Here is an 18,793-nt window from a genome sequence, read left to right as displayed (position 1 = left end):
TTACTTAATTCCTGAGACAATGGGAAGGTTTCCTCACCCCCTCCCTCCTTGCAGAGAAACATTTGGTCAGTTTGGGAGTCAAAATGGTTTCAGGACTGTCTTCCTGTGCTGCTTCAGACATGTGGTTTGTATATTTATGTACGTGTTTGCTTGGTACATTTATGAACATTTATTATATATAATTTTTTTTAATACATCAGGATATCCTTTCTTGCAGTTTGACTCTATTGCTTCAAGACATACCAGCTGGATCAGCAGAAAACAAGCTTCATCCTCTATGTGACAGCCCTCTGGTTTCTAATTCTATTTTTAATTTTTTCAGATGCATCAGGTTCTTTAGCTGCATTTATGTAGGTTTCAATCATTTCAATGGTTTTATGTTCCACTTGGTATTTCAATTGATTTTTACTCATTTATTGTGAGAGGAATGTAATGAGGTGGTATGCAAATGGCATAAGAGAAGAAATTTTAAGAGTAATAATAATGACGATTAGCTGGAGATAGACTTTGTTATGTACTGAAGTTCTCACCCTGGGCCAGCAGGAGGATACTGTAGATAGTTATGCAAATAAAGGATAAAAAGTGACGTTCAGTGATTGGATAGTTTTAGAAAATTGTTACAGTTACGTTGTACTGGAGCTCTATATAAGCAGGCTGACTGAGCCCTTCAGTTCTGTTCTGTTCTGGCCTGTGAATAAACAAGAGCTGTTTGAAGAATCGCTGTGTCATCTGATATGTTCACCCACAACTTAACAGACTTCTCCTAGTAGTGGCTGGGGGTGGCTGGGACTATATTTGTTGACTCTTACAACCCCCAGCGCCACCACCCACAAAGGTTGCGTGGTAAGCAAAACACTATGGAAAGTCGTGCAGACAATGCAAGTGTAGTGAGAATCAGCAAAAGTCACCCCAGCAAGATTTCTCCAGGGGATCCAAAACATTCTGTGGATGGAAAGAGACATTCTGTCCATGGATGGTGAAATAGGGATCCGGTCTAGACATTTTAAATACCGTATTTTTTGCTCTATAAGACTCACTTTTTCCCTCCTAAAAAGTAAGGGTAAATGTGTGTGCGTCTTATGGAGCGAATGCAGGCTGCACAGCTATCCCAGAAGCCAGAACAGCAAGAGGGATTGCTGCTTTCACTGTACAGTGATTCCTCTTGCTGTTCTGGCTTCTGAGATTCAGAATATTTTCTTTCTTGTTTTCCTCCTCCAAAAACTAGGTGCGTTTTGTGGTCTGGTGCGTCTTATAGAGCGAAAAATACGGTACACACAAGGTCAAGGAACTGACCATTTGCTCCATTTGCAAACATTTTTTATTCTCAGATTCAGCTTATAATTGGGAGGGTGAAAACAATTGAACATGTCCTTAAAAGTATTGATTTCAGTAGGTATAAAATGGTTCTGGACTAAAGCCCCCCCCTTTTTTTGCAATAAAGGCAATTTAATGAAAGCAGCAAAACAAAGCAGTGGTTTTTCTGCAAGGTAATGAATTATCTGCAGAGATAACCACAGCAGGCTTTGTTTTTGTTTTTGTTTTTATTATTGGGAAGGAATAATGTCCCAATAGAAACTCCTTCCGTGACCAACTGTTCATGGTATAAAGCGTCATAGCTAGCAGATGCTCTCAAACTCCAGTGGGCAGGGGGCGATATGGTCACATTTAAATTAATTATGGGATCTGAATGGAGATGAAATAGATAGCATACTCAAATAACCTGATTTGGGGCTAAAGATAATACCATCATACACAGAGCAAGTCTTGCTGAAGAATCAGCATAGCTTCTGGAAAGGTACCGTATTTTTTGCTCTTTAAGACTCACTTTTTCCCTCCTAAAAAGTAAGGGGAAATGTATGTGCGTCTTATGGAGCGAATGCAGGCTGCGCAGCTATCCCAGAAGCCAGAACAGCAAGAGGGATTGCTGCTTTCGCTGTGCAGCGATCCCTCTTGCTGTTCTGGCTTCTGAGATTCAGAATATTTTTTTTCTTGTTTTCCTCCTCCAAAAACTAGGTGCGTCTTGTGGTCTGGTGCGTCTTATAGAGCGAAAAATACGGTAATTTTCCTGTCTCACCAAAATTTTAACAGTCTTTGAGAGTGTCAAAAAGGAGCAATTATATGTACTTGAACTTCAGGGGAGGGGGGGAAAATCTTCTGACCTTTTCCCATCACCAAGAGGCTCCTGAGTAACCCTAGCAGTCACAGGATAAGAGAAGAGTTCCTGTGGATCAGTAAGTAACTGGTTCAGCTGTTAAGGAACAGGAAGCAGAGAGCAGCAATAAATGGCTAGTTCTCTTGAAGGAGAGATGGAGGAAATAGCGTTTCCCCAAGGGGCAGGTATTAGAACCTGCACTTTCTAACATGTGCATCAATGATCTGGAATTAGGGTGGTCAGGTTTGCTGATGACACCCAATTCTTCAGTGTGGTAGCAACAAAAAGGAATTTTGAGGAACTCCAAAAAGATCTCTTTTTTAAAACATTATTTAGTATAATATTGTATAATTAAGGAATGTTGGGAGATGGTGGAATGAATTTATATGACTTTAGTTGAAATATGATAAGGATTTAAGATTTAAGATTTTAAGACTTAAGGGTTTAAAGATTTAAGGGTCTTAGTATAGATAATCTTTAAGATGTTGATGGGAAGATAAGGTTAAAACGAAGCAGTGAAAGATGGAAAGAATTTGCTGACTTAATTATTAACTGGAATACAAAAAAGGGAGGTGGGAGGAAGTCGAGGAAATAAGTCATTGAAGGATAGAATTGTGAAAAAATGTAAGGGTTTTTAAATGTTTTTGTCTTTTTTTCCAGTGGGGTGGAGGTGTTGTTTTATGTATGTTTAAATTTTTTTCTATTTCCCCCCCCTTTTTTTTCTTTTTTATTGTACCTTTTCTCTTCTTTCTTTCTTCTGTAATTATTAAACATATTATAAATATTATTTTAAAAACAAACAAAAAAAAGATCTCTCTAAACCAGCAATTTCTGGAGGGTATCACTGTTGGCTATGTTTGCGCTATATAATCCCCATTGAACCTATTCTGTGGTGCACTCTTCCCTTGGTTATGGAAAAATCCCCGCAGAAGATCTTTTTGGCATCCTCTTGTTCTCCCAAGATTTGTAATAATTATGGTCTACTTCTTGCTTTCTTAGGTTGATTTTTCTCTTTGATTTTTCTTTCTCTTTTGTTGTTGTGATCTTATTCTGCTTTTCATGACTTTATGTTGCTTTTACACTTAATTTCTGGGCTGGTACAGCTTTTGTACTGAGCATTGATTATATTTGCATTTCATTGATTTTTAACCACCCAGAGGACATTTTAATAATAAAAAGGAGAACGAGCATTAAAATGGCAAATGTGATTCATGAGAACAAAAGAAGAGCCCACTGGATCAGGTCAGTGCCCAATCTAGTCCAGAACTGATGCAATTTCTGGTACCTTTTCTCTGACACCCCCAATCTATGACGCCACCTGCTATGCTCTGGATGCATATCCAGCATGCCAAAGAAACAAAGTGATGGATGAAAAGGCTGGGATGTCATGCTCAAAGGAGAAGGAGAGAATGCTGCTGCCCTTATCTCCTGCCTGAAAAGCAGATTTAAAGAGATAAGGGGAACCTTTAGTCATGCGACCTGCCCAACCCTGGTTACTCACTGCAAGCCACTATTTCAGTCTCTGCTGGAAAAACTGCACCCATTTCATTCGTGTATGAGAGAAAAACCTTATAAAACAACAAATTAGTCACGGACAATTATGCAGAATGTGACATTTCTACATTTAGATGAGAAGAAAGAGTCAGTGTTTGCTGTGCCTGCAAACTCTGTGCTTGAAAAGGACTGAGTGTTAACATCTTTATTGCGTCAGGTGGTGAATTTTTAACTCCCCAGTCTCTCCCCCCCCCTTTCTTCCTTGCACCTATGCATGCATAGGTCTTCTAAGACATGTAAACAGTGCCCTCTTGCGGGAAATGCTTGTTCCAGCACAAGTGAGGCTACATTTATCATGAATATATATGTATGCATAAAGTTGGCATAAAGAACTGTGATTGCGTGGATCACTGAGATGGAGCCGGTGGTGCTATTGGGACAAGACTGCATTGATTGTTTTCAATATTATTTTATACCTTTGGATAACTCCCACTAAATCACCTCTAGCCAAGACTAAAGGAATTGAAACCAACAATGACTGTAAGACCCCCCAAGACATAGTAGAAAAATTTGCTCTCCTGTACTTCTCCATGGGAGTGAAAATACAATAATAATAAACCGAAGAATTAATGATTAGTGGCCCTTTCATGACAACCTGAATCAGCTGCCTGCAGGGCCGGCCCTTGCATGGGGCAAGGTGAGGCGATTTTGGAGGCTCCCATTTTGATTTGAATTATGGTGTTGGAGGAGACTCTTGAGAGTCCCATGGACTGCAAGAAGATCAAACCTCTCCATTCTGAAGGAAATCAGCCCTGAGTGCTCACTGGAAGGACAGATCCTGAAGCTGAGGCTCCAATACTTTGGCCACCTCATGAGAAGAGAAGACTCCCTGGAAAAGACCCCGATGTTCGGAAAGATGGAGGGCACAAGGAGAAGGGGACGACAGAGGATGAGATGGACAGTGTTCTCGAAGTTACTAACATGAGCTTGACCAAACTGTGGGAGCCAGTGGAAGACAGAAGTGCCTGGCGTGCTCTGGTCCATGGGGTCATGAAGAGTCGGACACAACAAAACGACTAAACAACGACAAACAACAACAACATTTGATCTGAGGCACCTCAAAGAGATTCTGTTTTCATTCAAACAAGCCCCAAATCTGTCTGAGGCAGCTCCACAGAAGTTCATTAGCCAGGAATTGTCCATTGGCCTTATATCATGTCATATCTATCTAGCTCAGTTTTGTCACCACTGGCTGACAGAGCTTCTCCAAGAATGGCTTTAGCCTGAGGACATTCCCAATCTTACCTAGAGATGCCAGGGAGCTGGGACCTTTTGCATCCAAATCAAATGCCCTACCACTGAGCTATGGCCCTTTCCCAAATCTTGTATGCAACTCTGACTTTCATGGTGGCCTATGCTGCTTTTGCCAAAGCCTGCAAAAACTAGGAAGTCACAGGACTCAAAGCTGGACGGGCTGTGTTTGGGCTTGATGCACCCTAGTCCCTTCTTTTCCACTGCTGGGTCAACGATTTCCGCAAAACATAACTGGGTGTTCACTTTCCCTCATTAAAAAGAATAAATCACTCCATTACCTGTGGCACAAAAATGATTCTGAATGAGTCTTGTGGCATCTTAAAAGCTAATGAATTTATCAAGGCACAGTTAACAGGTATTCATTTATACATCTGGTTTAGCTGGATGAATGTGAACTGTCAACAGAGAGGTCAGAGGGAAATGAAATTCAGATGGTGCAGAGAGAGATGGTGATAATTCAACTAGTAACCCTGGTCATTTTTATTATTATTTTATTGGAAGAATTTCAGTTATAAAGAAATAAAGTGATACAGAGGGGGGGAAGGGGGGAAGTGAGGGGGGAGAACAAAGATGTATATAAGAATATATATACAGTATACAACAATGCAATGTAATATTCTTATATAAATTGATATAGTGTTATTATCCTAATACATATGTAGATATTAATAGCCTACTGCATTCTGTATAAGGGATGCAGGTGGCGCTGTGATCTAGAGCACAGAGCCTAGGGCTTGCTGATCAGAAGGTCAGTGGTTCGAACCCCCACAACGGGGTGAGCTCCTGTTGTTCGGTCCCAGCTCCTGCCCACCTAGCAGTAGATAAATAGGTACTGCTCTGGCAGGAAGGTAAATGGTGTTTCTGTGCACTGCTCTGGTTCGCCAGAAGCGGCTTAGTCATGCTGGCCACATGACCCGGAAGCTGTATGCTGGCTCCCTCGGCCAATAAAGCAAGATGAGCGCCGCAACCCCAGAGTCGTCCATGACTGGACCTAATGGTCAGGGGTCCCTTTACCTTTACTCACATTCTGTATAAACTCATTCCAAATGTTGTCATATTTATCCAAACAAAGTCTACGCCTGTCTGCTCCTAAGTTGTGAGTATTGCCATACTTTCCCTACTTTTCCTTTTGCCATACTTTTGATTAAAGTGTATCATATCTTTCTTCTTTATTCTTCTTTATTCTTCCAATTCATCAGTATCAGTCTTCTAGCCACCATTAGGGCACGTAGAATCCATTTTCATTGTTCTGTTGTTAATTACAATAGGTATATAGTTCAAAAGAATATTCTGCCCTGAAGCAGTGCTATTTTTCTAGAAAAAGAGGTACCAGAACTCACCACGAGCGCCTCCCTTGCTCTCTCATAATGGCAATGGCGCCCACCCAAGAGGTGCCGGAACTGAGTTCCAGTGAGGTCTGGCTGGAAGAAAGCCCTTCGCTGAAGGGATTAACTTTTTCTGCACCGTCATAGTTACGAAGTTCAGCACTTTCTCCCAAAACTTTGTAAGTATAGAGCACTGTACAAACATGTGTTTCCGGGAGGCATTGTCCTTGCCACATCTCTAAAACAGAGCTATCTAAGCTAGTCCTTTTTTATACAACCGCAAAGAAGTCCAATAGATTCTAAAAATTATTTTACGATACAATACGATACGATATCTTTATTGTTATTGTTCCATACAGAACAATGAAATGGAAAAATCTACATAAGACATTCAAAAACCCCTAAAAACTCTGAAACCCCATTTTAAAATACAATATACTCCTATAGAGACTCCTTATACTGCGTTTAAAACCAGAATTGCATTTGGGTAGAAACTGTTTCTCAGGCGGCTAGTCCTAGTCTTTATAACCCTGTACCTTCTTCCAGAAGGCAGAAGCTGAAAGAGATCATTTCCGGGGTGCGCAATATCTTGCACTATCTCTGCAGCTTTCTTATGGCACCTGGAAGCATAGATTTGATCCAAGGTGGGAAGAGTGCACCCAATTATTCTCTCTGCAGTCTTTACAACCCTGGACAGCACTGTTTTTTTTCCTGGCCGTGCAGCTCCCAAACCACACACACAGACCATAAGTTAATACACTCTCCACAGTACAATGGTAGAATGCCATCAACAGGTCCTTTGAGAGATTGTTTTTCCGGAGGATTCTCAGAAAATATAACCTCTGTTATATTTTATATTTTCTGTTGTGCAAGTCTTAATTTAATTTAAGGCCCATTGCTACGAAACAGTTGCTGTTGACCACGCAGACACCTTAGCGTAGGTAACCCAAGGAAATATATGCAGTGTGATAAAACAAAACAAAAAACCAACATCTTTGTCCTAGTTCAGTCCAGCCGTGATCACAATAAAAAGTCTTCACTGTTTTTGCTCTGACAGACTGACATGGGACTTTCAAAATGTATATATACAAGTTGTCAGGGCCTGCTATATGAGAAAAGAACCTGCTCCCTGCGAAAGTTGAAAGCTTTTCTCTAGGGTGGAAAAAACAACAAGGCTTGACATTAAAGCTGTCATCTAACATCCGTTTATCTGAGAGTAAACCTGACTGAACTCAAGGTATTGTTACTTTCAAGAAAAGAAGCACAGGGTTGTGCTGTGGCTGTGCAGCCTATAGTTAAAGGAAGGCACAGAGTGCAATCTTATACATGTCTTCTCAGAAGTAAGTCCCACTGTATGCAGCAAGGTTTACTTCCCAATATCCACAGGACCACAGCATACAATTTATGCAGAAAAGAGTAAAAAACTGACATAGGTCACAAAATACATCAGTTACAGTTTAAGACTATAGAGGGCACAGTTCACTAAGTTAGATGTTACTGAACTGATTAGTCTTCTATGTTAAGGGAATCTTCGTACATTCTTCTTGAAGCAGGAAAAGCAGGGAAATTCAATTTCTATTAAGAGAACTTGGAAGAATTTCAACAGGGGACAGGGCTATCAAATTGCCATTTTATTAACATTTTATTAACTTTAACTTTTTTGGCAACAGACAAATTATGGCGCGTCCAACTATATTCAACTTACCAAAAGTAGCTGCTATGCCCAGATGTGTTTTGTTTTGAAACGTGTTCTGGGTCATATTTACACCTTACCTTTAAAGCAAATGGGAATCTGGGAACTGTAATTTGTTCAAGGTGCTGGGAATTGTAGCTCTTTGAGGGATAAACTGCAGTTCCCAGGATTCTTTCAGAAAAGCCATGAGCTTTAAATGTCTAGTGAAGATGGGATCTTGGATTGTGCATCATTCCAGCTGAATTGCAGCCACTGGAGCTCAGCCCTTCCAGACTGGGGTCCTCAGGGCAGGCAGATGTCAGTGAACTGGGCCTTACTGGGGTGCTGGCAGGTTGGCAGCTGCTTGAAGATTTCATGTGATGATGCTGGGTCTGTTTGGCTCTAAGAATACTTTGAATTCAGTTGTTTTTGGCAGACATCAACCCAGGCTGAATGAACGTGGTGATGGATGTGTTCAGGATTGTGCCTACAGAAATGTAAAGAAAAAGAAGGTACCTTTTTTCATATGCGGTGGACCTGCCCAAGGTGAAAGACTTCTGGGAGAAGATTGAGAATGAAATGAAAAAAAATGTTGAAATATACATTTATTAAGAAGCCAGAGGCATTTCTTCTTGGAATTACAGGATTGGAATTGCCCAAGAAAGATGTCAAATTATTTTTGTATGCCACAACAGCTCCTTGAATTTTACTAGCTAAGAACTGGAAAGCACAGTGCTGCTGCTGCACTGTGAGTTGGGAAGGCCGCTCCCTCCTGTAGGCCCATTCCACCAGGCCTTGGGGGCGGGGCCCACACTCGCCACCACTGGAGAGCCAGTGTGGTGTAGTGGTTGAGAGCGGTAGTCTTGTAATCTGGGGAACCGGGTTCGCGTCTCCGCTCCTCCACATGCAGCTGCTGGGTGACCTTGGGCCAGTCACACTTCCTTGAAGTCTCTCAGCCCCACTCACCTCACAGAGTGTTTGTTGTGGTGGAGGAAGGCAAAGGAGAATGTTAGCCGCTTTGAGACTCCTTAAAGGGAATGAAAGGCGGGATATCAAATCCAAACTCTTCTTCTTCTTCTTCTTCTTCTTCTTCTTCTTCTTCTTCTTAAGAAGTACCAACAGTGGAAGACTGGCAGATGAAGATGATGGACTTTTCGGAGCTTGCTGACCTGTCTGGAAGAGTTTGTGACCAGAAGGAGGAGGATTACCAGGAAGAATGGACGAAATTTAAAGACTATTTAGTTAAATATGTTAAATTAAATTAATTGGAAAGCTTGCAAGTACCAGATAGGCTTAGGATTTAAATGTGTAATGTGATGAATTAATATGTTTAAAATGGAAGTGTAAAGAAAGAAAGTCGTTAAGTGATTAAGTTAATTTTTAAAAAGAATTTAGGTTTTGGAAAACCGTTAAAATGATACACACTGAAATTCAACCAGGGGGCTACGAGGAAGTCACTTAACAATGTTATGAAGTTTGGTTTAAATACGGTTGATGTATGTATGTATGTTTGTTTGTTTATTTGTTTGTTTTGTTTGTTTTAAAAATTCTTCTGGAAAATTAATAGAAGAAGAAGAAGAAAAAAGGATTGTGCCTACAGGCCTTGCACCCAAAGCTATGCATTTGAACCTGTATACAGCCTAACAGAATCGGCTCTATCATTAGGCAGATGAGGATGGCCACCTCAGCCAGCTGCTTTTAGGTACCACAAAAAGGTAGCAAATTGTATTTCACTTATTTTTAAAAAAATAATTGCAATTGTACCAAAACAAGAGGAAACAAACAAATAACAGCAGAAATAATAGCCCGAAGCCCCCTAAACAACAATAAAAAATACATTGCCTGCAGGAATTGACAATAAGAATATTTCATCATTCCTGTTTGAAATGGATGTATTAATGTAAGCAGGTCAAATAGCTAAATGAGACTGCTGAGTAAAGGGAAATGAGATCCTTAAACAGGATAGATGGTGGATATTTGTCATTCAGTCCTTGTAGCATAGGTCTCTTAAGCCACCATAAAGACTTGCTTTTGTTTTCCACCTGTTTGTCGGTGCTCCATAGGAATGCAATCTATGAGCGCATAACCATCTGCAAATATCAAGGATTTCTCCGAAATGCAGTTGATCTGAGCAATAATTTCTGAGCAAAATTTCATTCATGTTGATTGCATTCTTGCTCCCAGGGGAAGGTCTTTGTGGGATTTTCTGTCTCAGGGGCCAAAATAACTTCGCAAACTTTGGGTATTGTGACTGTAAGTTAAAGGGGGTTTTATTTGCTGTTCTATCTCCCAGCAGCAAAATGTCTTCAGCCAACTCTCCTAACTTCCTGCCTTGGATCGTCATCTGAAAAGGACTAATGACTCTTCCAAAGATTTCAGTGAAGATTAAATGTGTTTATGTCTATTTTGGTAGGATTTTTTTCTCTCCTTTTTGCCAGCCACATTTTCTTTTGGTCAATGTGACTCACGTAATCCCTTTAAGACCATCAGTAACAACAACTCTCAATTTTTCCTGCTACCACCTAGCATATTTCTTCGCTTTCTGATCCCCCAAGTGTTGTGGAATGTTGTTTTCCTTCTGACATGTCTTTCATCAGCTCCATGTCAAAATGGTGTGATGGGGTGTGTGTGTGTTTATAGCACGTTCTAGCTCTTTCTCCTAAAAATATCAAACAGGGTGAGCGTCGAAGCCAAATTCCCCATAGGATTTGAGAATGTGACTCTCTAATCTTGTGCAAAGAAGCATTAACCACATTAGTCACTCAGCACTCTAAATTTTTCACCAAATATCTTCCTTCGCGCCAGAGTCTACACAATTCAAAGAAGAAAATCCCAACGTTTTCATGAATTACAGGCCATGTTAGTCTGAAGGCAATGTAAAGACACTGAAAGTTCATCTGAGGCTAAACAGAGTGAGATTAAAAAACAAAACAAAAACGGCTTGTCTCCACAATTCTGCCAATGTATAAGTTGTTAAACCAGGCCCAGAAAATGTTTCCTTTTAAGTGGAGTCAGCAATACTTTGTAGATTTTCCGATATTCTGTTTCAAAGGCAATGTGCACGCAAATTCTGATTTTAAAAATGGTCTTGGTTTGCCATAGAGGTAGCAGTATAAATACCAGGAACCTAGCAGGACTCTTTATTTAGTAAATTAATTGAGTCCCAGCATATATGTAATGGATATACAGTACTGCACAATCCTTCATAACATACCCTCCAACTGCCCCCCAAATACCAGGATCGTCAGAAAAACCCTTAAGCCATCACAGCTTCTCACTTTTTCACCAAATTCCCGAATTCCCTTCAGTACAGCATTTCAACATGTTATTGGAAGTGCAGATCTCTGTGTTCTTCTACCACATTTCTTAGATTTATGCCTCTTGCTCCCCTTCCTCCCCCAACTCAATAGGGCGGCACTTCCTGTTTTTGTGGAAACAAGATCCAGGTCACTTAAATGCCCCTAAAAAGGTTTTTCACCGTTTTCCTGCTCCTCAGACAACCAGTCTCCCATAAAGAAAGGGGTGGGAGGGAGAAATGGGGATTGGGCCTTCTGTGAGGCCATTGCCATGGCTGTGAGGGGCGCTTGGCCCTGGCTTGCTTCATTTGGCCGCTGCCTTGGCATCCCTGCGTCAGATTTCAAGGAGGAGGCCTGGAACGGCAGGTGAACACTGATGTAGAATATGTCCCTGTTTTCACCTGAGGACTGTTGCAGGATATGTCATAATACAGTGGTACCTCGGGTTACATACGCTTCAGGTAACATACGCTTCAGGTTACAGACTCTGTTAACTCAGAAATAGTGCTTCAGGTTAAGAACTTTGTTTCAGGATGAGAACAGAAATCGGGCTCCGGCAGCGCGGCAGCAGCAGCAGGCCCCATTAGCTAAAGTGGTACTTCAGGTTAAGAACAGTTTCAGGTTAAGAACGGACCTCCGGAACGAGTTAAGTACTTAACCCGAGGTACCACTGTACACTGAGACTGGAGCTATGTTGGTGGATTGGCTCCCATATGCTCAGCTTGGTACAGGGGAAAAGTTTAAATAGGAAATACAAAAGTTTTCAGAGTGTTTGGCTATAACTCCCATTGGCTCCAGCCAGCACAGCTAAAACATAGGATTTATGGACCAAAATATTTGGAAGGCACCAAGTTAGGGAGGTCTGAAACATCAGACACCGCCACCCACTCAATCTCTTGCCACCCATTGCCAGTGTCCACCCCCACAGTCCTTAATGCATCATATGGAGAAGGGAAATAAATCAGTATTTTACTACCTGCCTGCTTAATGCAGGAGGACTAATACTTAGAGTTCTGAAGGAGCCACAGAAGTAAATTATATGAGAGCCCAAATTTAGCTCAAATTCCAGTTTGCTCCTTCCCTCCCCCCATCCGATTTTTGAATGGGAGACTAAACTATTTTTGACACAGGATCTGCATGTTAAGAATCTGCTGGCAAAAAAACCCCCCAAACCGCACCACAAGCATAGTTCACTCTCTTGAGGAAATAGGAAGGATTTAGGGAAGAGTTTCAAAAACACCAGTTATCGGAATGATGGCAGCGGAATGGCAGAAACGCCTCTCCAGCCGCCCCGTCAGAAAATGCTCCCAATTTCATAACAAGCCAAACGGCACATGGAAATGAAATCTAGTGCAAATCATAAAACATGAAACGCACACACATAGCCGAATAATACCACATGATTTAGCACACGATCGCCGGCGGTCCAAACCAGAAATATCCTGACCAGTGATGAAAGATTTAATGTCTCTGCCACAGACACATTCTTTTGAATTCCTGACTTGTTTCTATGAGAATCTGACATGTTTTCCAAGAGCAGCCTTCCAAGGAAAAAGTCCTGTTTCTATTATTGGCCTGTGAATAGATCCAAAGGCTTCCTAAGTGGTAAGTCTGGATGCTTTTCTTTGTTCGGTTGGAAAACACAGCACTCTTTCTAGGGGCTGCTGAAACATCAATTCAAAAGGAATGCCTGCAGAGCTCTGATTTAGGGAGCTGGGTGGATCGAACTTCAGGACTGCACTTCTTCCCATTAAGACTGCCAATTCTGATACTGAGAACTTGGAACACTGAAAAATAACATTATTGTTATTGCAGCTTTTATCCCACCCTTTGCCCAGCGAGCTCAGGACAGTGTAGAACAGTGTTTTTTCAAACTTGGGTTTCCAGCTGTTTTTGAACTACAGTTTCTATCATGCCTGACCACTGGTCCTGCTAGCTATGATGATAAGGAGTTGTAGTTCAAAAACAACTCGAGACCCAAGTTGGGAAACACTGGTGTAGAATGTGTGTGTGTGTGTGTGTGAGAGAGAGAGAGAGAGAGAGAATGTGTGCGTGTTCCCATGTGACCTCTAGCCACACCCACTTTGAACTCTGGCTCCACCCACTTTCCTCAGCTCTGGGAAGTTCTGACCAAGGTAACATGAATCTTGGCATGAAAATGTTTCCTGTATCTGACATGGATAGTTCCACTCCACCTTTTTCATCCTCACAACACCCCTGCGAGGTAGATCATGCTGAGTGATATTAACTGGCCCAAAGTCACCAAGGGAGTGGGGATTCAAACGTGGATCTCTCCAGTTCTAGCTCTGTTCTAACCATGCTGCTTCCATTGGCTTACTGTGACTCTTAATCATCTGGGATTCTGTTAACAAGTCCCATAGTAAAGGGTAAAGGGACCCCTGACCATTAGGTCCAGTCGTGGCCGACTCTGGGGTTGCAGCGCTCATCTCGCTTTATTGGCCGAGGAAACTGGTGTACAGCTTCCGGGTCATGTGGCCAGCATGACTAAGCCGCTTCTGGCGAACCAGAGCAGCGCACGGAAACGCCGTTTACCTTCCCGCCAGAGTGGTACCTATTTATCTACTTGTCCTTGACGTGCTTTCAAACTGCTAGGTTGGCAGGAGCTGGGACTGAGCAACGGGAGCTCACCCCATTGCAGGGATTCAAACTGCCGACCTTCTGATCGGCAAGTCCTAGGCTCTGTGGTTTAACCCACAGCGCCACCCGCGTCCCCTAACAAGTCCCATGGGTGCATGGAAATCCTTCAATGATGGTTTGCAGACTGACTACTGTGAGAAAACTCTCTTCCTGTTGCAGCCCCTTAAAAACTGCTCCTCAGCGTTGGGGTACCTCCCAAAATTGTAGGATGTTGCATGGTGTGCTGCAGAAAGGAGGAGGAACTGGTGGAAATCACCCTCCTTTGCCTGAAAAGAGTCTTCAGCTTGACCAGGTAAGACCATCTTCCTGTCCAGGTTATGACTTTCCAAACTAAGACATGTAAGCCACATCTGAGCCAAAGGTGAGCTCTTGAAAGACCCAGTGGCAGAGTTTAGCGTGTGCCTCAATCTTTCCTTATTCAAATCAATAGGGCTTAATTGAGCTCAGGACCCTTTGTGTGAGAGAGTGTGCTGTGTGAGAGCTCAATTTGCCAGGTCAGGTGCACCCCAGGTTCTGAGATTTCAGGGCCCAGACCTGAGACCTAGGGCCAGCCCCTGGTGATGTCATGGGGGCAAGCCCTGGAGACGGAGGTTAATTGGGAGAGGGGAGTGGTGGAGGGCTGTTCTCCCAGAGTGTCCACGCTATAATTTGCAGCCAGCTCCTGTTGGGCTGAAGCATGAAATAGGGGGAAAAATGAAATAAAAGCACTCTTGCACACCTGGAGATTCAGCTTCTCTACCCACCACCTAGAGACTTCAGGTCAGACCTGGTGGCCTGGCAACCCTACTGCCGGTGCAGCACATCTATGCCCACACCCATGATGACATGTGGCCCTTGAAAGGTCTGCTGAGAGGAATTGAGGCCCTCGAGCTGAAAAGGTTAGCTACTTTTGTTGGTAGAACATGAGACTTAATCTCAGGGGTGTGGATTCGAGCCCCACATTGGGCAAGAGGATCCCTGCATTGCAGCGGTTGCAACCCTACAATTCTGGGATTCTGCTCCAGTTTACAGTTTTTTCTTCCTTTCCACTGAAATACAGGAACTTAAATTCCAGATGAAGATAGGAGAGTTTCCCTCCCCTCCTTGAAACACACAGAGCATGTAATAAATGTCCACTTGGCATATCTTTCTATTTGTCTCTTCTGAAAGAGGGGAGGGATCCTTAACCAAAAGAATTTAAAGTGCTTAAGACGTCCTTTCAACCGCAGATGATAGAGAAAGTCAAGAGCAGTGAACGGCCGGATTCTTAAAATACCAGCAGTTTGGTGGTCTCTAATCCTTTGGCTATCTGAAAAAGAGATTGTGGACATCCTAGCTAATTGAAACAAAGCTTTTTCGGGAAAAGACACTTGATTTTCACAACCATTCATTAAAAACCCAAAATCTACCTTTGGCACCAGATGTATGTGGAACCATTTTTTCTACCACCCACCCCACTTATAAAGACACATCTATGGAAACAGCTGAGAAACACACACCCTAGCAAAAGCTTCTCATCCATCTTAATATCTCCTGAGTGGATAACTTGGAGTAGTGGTAGCTGGTGACTTTTTGACTTGGCTGGGCTGATTTTTTTTAACAACCCCATGACTTCTACAGCACTTTTAAAGGAGAACCTTTATTTTGCTCTGTACACCCCACCACCCCACAAGAATACTGGGAACCATGGCTTAACCCTGACAGGGCTACAAGTCCCAGAGCCTGTAACAAACCACAGTTCCCAAAATTTTAGGGGCGGGGGGAACGTTCTTTTAATGTATGGTCTATAGAATGCCACAGTTTCCCTGTTAAGAAATGTACTATTCTAGACACATCCATGGATGTGAGGCATGTGTTCTGAATGAGAGGGCATTTATTTCATTTAGAAATGAAGTCATGTCACATCACATATTAGAATGCTGAAGGAGGACTAGGACTGGGGAGACCAGAGTTCAAACCTTCGCTCAGCCACAAAGCTCTCTGGGTTACCTTATTTATTTAAGTAATTTTTACCCTTCTCCTCAGTTAAAAAACCAGCAACTCAGAGCATCTAAAAAAAATTCCAGTACAGATGCAAACTGGGGAATATGTCTACCCAAAAGGCTTGTTGGAAGCGGAAGGTCTCATACCCTCCAACATACCTCAAATGAAAATAGGGACATTTCTCACTCCCCCACAACAGACCCTTCTTGACCCCACACACGGAGCATTTCCTTTCAGAAGAAGGGCAAGTGCCACCACAACGTCACCAATGGGACACAGCACACATGCCCTCCGCCATCCCGAGAAAACCCCCTAATCCCAAAATTTAATTTAATTTTATTCTTTGGTAGATTTACAAAAAGAAACATTGCAATAAATAAATTTCGGAAAGGGGCAAGATGAGATGCAGACGCACAAAGCATTTTATCACAACAAGATTTCTTGCACTCTGCTCCCATTTTATCCCTGCCCCTCAGAGCCAATATGTCATATATGGCTGGGCCTCAATAGTGGCAGCCCCTTCTCCTCATCTACTCTCCAACAGCTGCTATGAGCTGCCCAAGGGAGGAGGCCAGCAGCAATGGCCATGGAGAGGCAATGCGATGCTCCCTCACTGCCACAGCTGCCATTGTCATCACTGGGGACAATCTCCAGCTCATTCTCCTCCCTGAACTCAGTAGTGGCGGCACTGGCAGGGGAAACAGGGACATATCCAGGATCAAATCAGAAGCCAGAATGGCTTTCGTAATACCAAGACTGTCCCTAAAAAATCAGGACACTCAGAGGGTGTTTAAAAGAAAAAAGGTAAGGACCCCTGACAGTTAAGTCCAATTGCAGACGACTCTGGGGTTGCAGTGCTCATCTCGCTTTACAGGCTGAGGGAGCCGGCGTTTGTCCACAGACAGTTTTCTGGGTCGTGTGGCCAGCATGACTAAGCCACTTCTGGTGCAACGGAACACCGAAATCAGAGCAGTGCACGGAAACGCCATTTACCTTCCCACCGGAGTGGTACCTATTTATCTACTTGAACTTTTTGGCATGCTTTCGAATTGCTAGGTGGGCAGGAGCTGGGACAGAGCAACCGGAGTTCACCCCGTCGCAGGGATTCGAACCGCTGACCTGATCGGCAAGCTCAAGAGGCTCAGTGGTTTAGCCCACAGCACCACCCGCGTCCACAGAGGGTGTTTAGTAGGTGCCAAAAAAGCCAACAGAAACAGCACCTAATATTTAAGGGAAGGGAATTCCAAAAGGTAGGTGCCACTACACTAAAGGCCTGATTCCTATACTGGACAGAATGACCTCCTGGTAAGATGTTATCTGCAGGAGACAGGGATTGGGGAATCTTTGGGATTTTTTGGAAAAAAACCCTATGGTGAGAAAATCTTACCAAACAGCTCAGTGAAGATAGAATATGTTCAATGGCCTTGGAGCGCTGGCTGTTTTTTTGGGATGGCGTGGGTGAGGCTGAAAATGGGTCAGTGGAGAGGATGAAATGGGCTTTCTGGAATCCTGAACAGTAGCAGTCCACACACCAATATTTCATTGTAGGTCCTTGTAATTACAGTGATGATTAATCAGGGCAAGTGGACATTCTGTTACTAGCTACAACTTCACCGAGCCTGAAGGTAGTCAGTCTCCGGTTCAAGCCACATTGCTTTTGACATCCTAGTTGGCTAGCATATAGTAAAACAATTGTACTGTTAAAAATAAATAAATTCGATGCCCAGTGTGGTGCAGGATTGGGTTCCAAACAAGAACGATGCTCTCAGTTAGGGGGATTACTAATCAGCAAAAGCAGAGGAGTGTGTGGCGTTCCAGCGAATGAATGAAGGATAAACAGGCTTGTTTCGAAATAAAATGTTTTCCAACATTTTCCACGAAGAGTTAGCTGGACTTTGAAGAGTCCAGTAAAAATAAAGATTCTTGTTTTTAAAGCTAAAAATAGGCAGAATCGAAAATCTGGGCACCAAGTGTGGAAATGGCATGGAGTTTTCTTATAGATTCTCTGAATTTGCTAGAGGACACACTGGGGACCAATTAGATTTTTTTAGCTATTCTGGGCTTTTGGTAATGCAGGAGGAGAGGTAGGGTAAGGTAATGGGAGGGAGGCATAAATACAATAATCGCTAAGGGGTGGAGAGGGCACTGGCCAATGAGGGGCACTCATATTCCAAGCCCAGATTCCCATTGGACCTTTTAGACTGTTGTGCTGCTGCTGCTGCTACTGCTGGTGGGTTTTCACTATTGCAGTTTAAAAGCCAGGGAGCAGGATGAGCTAATTAGGTGAGCTAAGACATCCATTAGGGATGCGGGTGGTGCTGTGGGTTAAACCACAGAACCTAGGACTTGCCAATCAGAAGGTCGGCGATTCGAATCCCCGCGACAGTGTGAGCTCCCGTTGCTCGGTCCCTGCTCCTGCCAACCTAGCAGTTCGAAAGCACATCAAGTGCAAGTAGATAAATAGGTACCGCTCTGGCGGGAAGGTAAGCAGCATTTCCGTATGCTGCTCTGGTTCGCCAGAAGCGGCTTAGTCATGCTGGCCACATGACCCGGAAGCTGTATGCCAGCTCCCTGTATGTATTGGCTCATCTCGGCCAATAAAGCGAGATGAGCTCCGCAACCCCAGAGTTGGTCACGACTGGACCTAATGGTCAGGGGTCCCTTTACCTAAGACATCCATTACTCAACAATATGCATCTAGGAGGGCCCACCAGGGGGCCAGGAAGAAACCATAACACTAGGACTGGTGGACATCTAATGAACCCAAACGTTGGAAGGTTCAGGATGGGCAAAAGGCAGTGCTATGGAACTCACTTGCACAGCAAACAGTGAGGGCCACCAAGCTGGATGACTTTAAAAGAGGATCAGACAAATTCATGGAGGATAAGGCTATCAGTGACTGCTAGCCATGATGGCTCTG

Source organism: Podarcis tiliguerta (genome assembly GCF_965153285.1).
Source record: "Podarcis tiliguerta genome assembly, chromosome: 1".
NCBI lineage: Eukaryota > Metazoa > Chordata > Lepidosauria > Squamata > Lacertidae > Podarcis > Podarcis tiliguerta.
Note: the sequence above shows the minus strand (reverse complement) of the source record.